This window comes from Octodon degus, unplaced genomic scaffold (genome assembly GCF_000260255.1).
Source record: "Octodon degus isolate 3935 unplaced genomic scaffold, OctDeg1.0 scaffold00292, whole genome shotgun sequence".
NCBI lineage: Eukaryota > Metazoa > Chordata > Mammalia > Rodentia > Octodontidae > Octodon > Octodon degus.
The window spans coordinates 153,847-159,313 of record NW_004524868.1 but is presented as its reverse complement, the minus strand read 5'-3'; positions in this window follow the sequence as shown (position 1 = coordinate 159,313).

The following is a 5,467-nucleotide window of genomic DNA, read 5'->3' as shown; positions in this document are numbered from 1 at the left end:
GGATAGATAAATAGTTACATTCTCTTAGTGAATAGAATGATATGTTCTAATGGTGTTTGTAAATAGGATCTCAAGTCCGCATCTTGTACAGCAACTAACCACTAAGAAGAATATATGCAGTGTGTTAGTTATTGAAACTGTACTACCTATTTGATTTGAAAGGGTCTCATTGCCATCTGTTTATCAATAAAATTTTGAAGAAAAAAAAGAAATATGCTATTATGTTTGTTTTAATAGGTATACCTAATCATCTAGCAATAAACATGATTGAAAACTTAAGTTTCAGAAGTTAATTCTAGGAAAAAGCAGACATTGGCTTGTTTTTCTCCCTCCCCTACTCACAAGGCCAGGCATCCACTACAGTTTCCTCCTATACTTACTTATCACATTATAATAGTCAGTGGAGTCCAGCTTGCCTATTGAAGCATTTCAGAGTTCCTCAAAATTCACAACTTTGCAAAGTCACTAAGACTTTATGTGAAAAGATTAGAAGTATTAGAAATCTTTCCTTTTTATTCCTAGGTGAAATCAAATCTGTATTCTCTGATCTCAAGAGAATGTCTACAATGTACATCACTACAGAAAGATAAAGCTCTTCAATGGCTGAAATAGGCCAATATATAAGTAGGTATTATTTATCCTTGCTATCTTTTGTTTTTTTTATTTTAATCCCCATATTAATCACCTTGTTTTTGTGGATTTAATCTAATTTAATATTTCAATAATTATTCAAAAATATAATAATTTCACAAACTACTGTGCTAATGTTTACATTTCAGGAAAAAATCTAATTGTCTGTATACTTAGAATATAAAATAGATTACTATTATATCTAGTATGTTTATCAGCATTCCATTTGAAAGATTACACATTTCATTATATTCCTACAAAATAGGTATGATCACGCCAAAAATAAAAGAAGTATACACTCAGCTGCATCATGGCCCATTAGGTGGGGAGGGCCTGCAACACACGAACCAGAGAAAAGGAGACTCACTGGAAAGACCTTATGGGAAAGCAAAGAGCCAGAAACATTCACTGAATAATATTTGAGTATTAGCCAGGTTCAGAAAGAGAAGCCAGACAATACTGTGAACACAGAACCCCTTATATATCCCAGGTCAAATGTACATGCATCTGAAGAGAACAATGGTAACCCTGAGGGAGGGAGCCAGCATTCCAGTAATGGCCAGGCCGAAAGAAAGTTCTGACTCATAGGAAAAATGACACAATATGTGCTTCTATTTGCAAAGCAAGGTATCAGGGAAACTGAAATCCAGTGAGGAATATACAAGAGATTACTGCTAGGCCCTTGAAGAATTTAAAAACAAGTAGCGACAAGAATCTGTGTACTGCAAAAAAGAAAAATGACAAACAGTGTGGCTCAGGGTCTCTGTGACTAAGCAGTGTCTGCAAGTGTCATTACTCTTAGTAGAAAACACAACATGTTGGTTCAATAAGAAGTACTTTCACTTTCCTGCCACAAACCTCAACAGTGTCCTGCCCAGAGGAAATGCTTTGTACAGCCTACTATCTGCTGGTAGACACCTATTGCCTACTAGGTGACTCTGAATTCACTGAACACTTGAACTTCAACAAGTACGTAGGTTAGAAAGTGATAGTTTATAAACAATGATCGAGGAAAGACTACAGGTGGAAAGACAGAGAATAACATTCTAGTTAGAGCTTGTCTCATAACTGGCAAATACATAGGCTACTGCAGGACTTATCAGGAAAGAAAGGAAGGAAGAACAGAGAAAGCTGGTAACGTCAACAGAGGATTTGCTATAGCATCAATTGCCCTAGACCACCCTTTTAAAATTCTTTGATGTAATTAAGTCCTGAAATAAAAATGCTACAGCTATCCTTGCCCGTAAAAAAGCTGACCACTATGGGGTGGATCCGTAGGCCATCCTACTTGGCAAGCCTCCATGTTCACAGGCAGGCAATAGAGCAAAACATTGGATGGGAAGTTTGTTGACCTGCAACTGAAACCACACTGCAAGATAAGCAGGATTCTAAGGATGCTTTGATTTTGTGTTTTGGAAACCATGCAGTTTATTTCTTTTTCTTTGTTTTACTTTGCTTCCTTTTTTCTCTCTTTCTTTCCTACTTTCCATTGTTCATTCATATTATCATTTTCTCTTGCTTTTATCCTTACTTTCTTTCTTGCTTGCCTTTCCATTTCCCTTCTCTTTATTTCTAGCTTTGGTCTTGAATATACCTTGCCGGTGTCTATATATGTGCAAAGCAGTAAAACAGTAAATTTATTTTTATCATTAAAAGTTTAATATCAAACTGTACAGAACACAAACTAACAACCCACTTGCTTAATGACTGTTCAGATTTTGAGGCTATTTGGGCTTGTAATCTATGTTTTCCTTTTGTACAGTTCTGTACTTCTTATTTATAGAGCCTGAATGACTTTTTTCTAAAGTATACCTTGTTTGTACAGTACTATAATTTTGCTCAATATTATATACAGCATAATAGTATAGTTTTATATTATGTTATACTGCTTGTAAGAGTTATGCCAATATAAGTAAAATCATCAAGTTGGAATTTCTTTTGAGCATTTCTTTGTTGTGAATATTTTAATGTATGTACTATATGCAGTTCTTCATTTAGCAACCAGTTTGTATATATGTGCTACTTTAAAACAAAAGCAGACTAACTCCTTGGGCGATTTAATTGTCCCTGCTCAAGGTTGCTTTCTGTGCTTAAATTTTAATAATGATAACTAACGCTGCATGAAGAATGGATGGAGGAAGAAATGAGAGAAATGCCCACCATTGTACTTCACACTGTTGGCCAAAAGAAGGTTTACATGATCTAGAAATCTGTGCCTACAAACAGTGTGAGAATTAACCAGTACTTTAAGTAGCACTTCTCATGGTCAACTCAGGAGTGCCCTCACAAGAATTATGTGTAGAGGAAACACACACAGGTGAAACACCAACATATTTAAAGGTTCCAAAATTTTCGCAGCTTCCCTCAATCAACAACCACACATCAGTACAACACAAAATAACAATCCTACATCACTTATGAAGGTAAGCCCATTAAACTGACAAAAGACATTTCAACACCAATCTTAATGTTGGTTAATAAGATTATGTGAAGATAAAGGTTTTCAAGTCCAAAAACAAACACGCATACACAACTTTCAAACAGTATGTTTTACAAAGCTATCTTTCACAATTGATAGAGAAATGAAGACATTCAATGACAAAGCCTGATGAAGCATTTATGATCACTATTCCTGCACTCCAAAAAAAATTTCAAGAATATAAGAGGGAGGGACAATGAAGCCATTGATACCACAAATGTCTAATGGAATAACTACAACAAGCAGAGTGAGAAAGTAAGCAAAAAAGGAAAACTGAGGAATTCTGAAACAGGAAAATAATGAGATGACAGTAGTCACTCTGTTCCAGTACTGTCTGTCGTAGAAACGGTCCCTGCTCCCTAGTAAGCAGGTACAAATTAGCAGAATTGTTCAAGAAACAAAACACAATACTGGAATGAATACAAGACATATTGAATCTAAAAAGAAAAGGCTTGGCCAAAATCACGAATCATGTAAAACAGTATCTTACTGAGCAAAAGCCCAAATGTAAACAAGAGTAACTATCCTGTAATCAAATGCCTTTAAGCCACAATGATTCAGAAGAGTCAAGGACAGTCACTACATATTGAATGATGGAAGATTTTAATGAGAAGAGGAAACAGTTTTGAATACATATACATTGAACACCAATACTTCCAAATTAATAAATTAATACTGGGCATTAAAAAGCAGATAAAGAGCAACATAATCATAATGGGACAAATTAATACTATAATGAAACAAATTGGAAGTTCAACTACCAAAAATAAAAGAAATATTAAAGATGAAAAATCAGCTTCATTCATATCTATACAATATTTTGTGAACAGCCAAAAAATAAAGACTAACCATTTTTATTAGTATCATATGTTATTTCTTCCAAAAGAGAGCACATACCAGTTCATAAAAAATGCTTAGATCAATACAAAAGAACCAAAATCGTGCCTTATTTTCAGATCGTAGTGCAGTGAAGTTACAGAACATTACTGAAAGCAACCATAGAAAATCTGCAAACATCTAGAGATTAAACAATATCATTCAGCATGTCATAGAAAACAGGAAGAAATTATTTCCTACAGCTAATGAATAAGATAGCACAACATACTAGAACACATGGAAAACAATGAAGGCATTCTTAAGAGGAAAGCTTATAGCTGTCCACATTTGCAAACAGTGTCCAATTTTACAACCTAATCCATCTTCTTAAAGTCATAAAGCAAAACACAATTTAAAACTAAACATAAGGAATAAAATAAGATCACAAACAGAACTAATGGACTTAAAGAACTAATGAAGGCAGAATCACAGTGGACTTCACCAAAATCCAGAAGACTGATAAAACTACCCTAAGAAAGGGTATTGTAATAAGTTATAGAATTTAAAAGAAATGGATAGATTACTACACACACATGAATTATCAGAACTAAAAAAGAAGTTATAAAAATCCAGCGTATACAAATTAATTAATGCAATTCAGACAAATATAAATAACTTACCAAATTAGAAAATCCCAGAGAATGCAGGCCTGGCGAGTTAGTTAGATGACCTGGGGCCTGACGGGATCCTGAATAGACTCAGAGTGCAGGCCCAGAGAGTGAGTGAGATGATCCAGGCTGCAGGATCCTGAATAGAGCCAGAGTGCAGGCCCGGCAAGTGAGTGAGATGACCCAGGGCCTGGCGGGATCCTGAACAGACCTAGAGCACAGGCCCGGTGAGTGAGTGAGTGAGATGACCTGGGGTCCTCCGGATCCTGAATAGACCCAGAGCATAGGCCCAGCACAGAACCCTTCAGCAGAACTCCCTGCAAAGAGGCTAGAGGCAAGACCCACCCAGCTGATTCAGGAGCAGAACATCTTGCCAGATAGACACAAAGGGTTCAACTCTAATGGCTGCAGCAGAAAGAAGTGGAGCATAGCAGCCAGATCCAAGCAACACCCACCTGGAGGAATCTGAATTTCGTAGATCCAGACCTGGTGCTAAGGTAACAACTCTATCTGAGCTCTACACCAAAGGTCAGAAGACAGTGGTATACAAGATGACAAAGAGAAGGAACTAAATGCAGTCTCAGGCATCGAGTCCACCCAGTACAAATGCAGAAGACACTAGCACTGAGGAAACTAAAAGTCACACACCAGATATCTCTGAAATAATAGCGTTGACAGCAAAGAATTAACTGCAGAATGTTATAGAAGAAATCAGATCAGAAATAATTTTGAAACTAAAAAATGTAGTGGTAACTATAATCAAAGAAGTATTAAGTGCTTCTAAAGAATACACTGATAAAAAATAGAGGAGAATATAAAAATGATGGAACCCCTGAATAAACAATTTAGGAAAGAAATAGAATCTATGAAACAG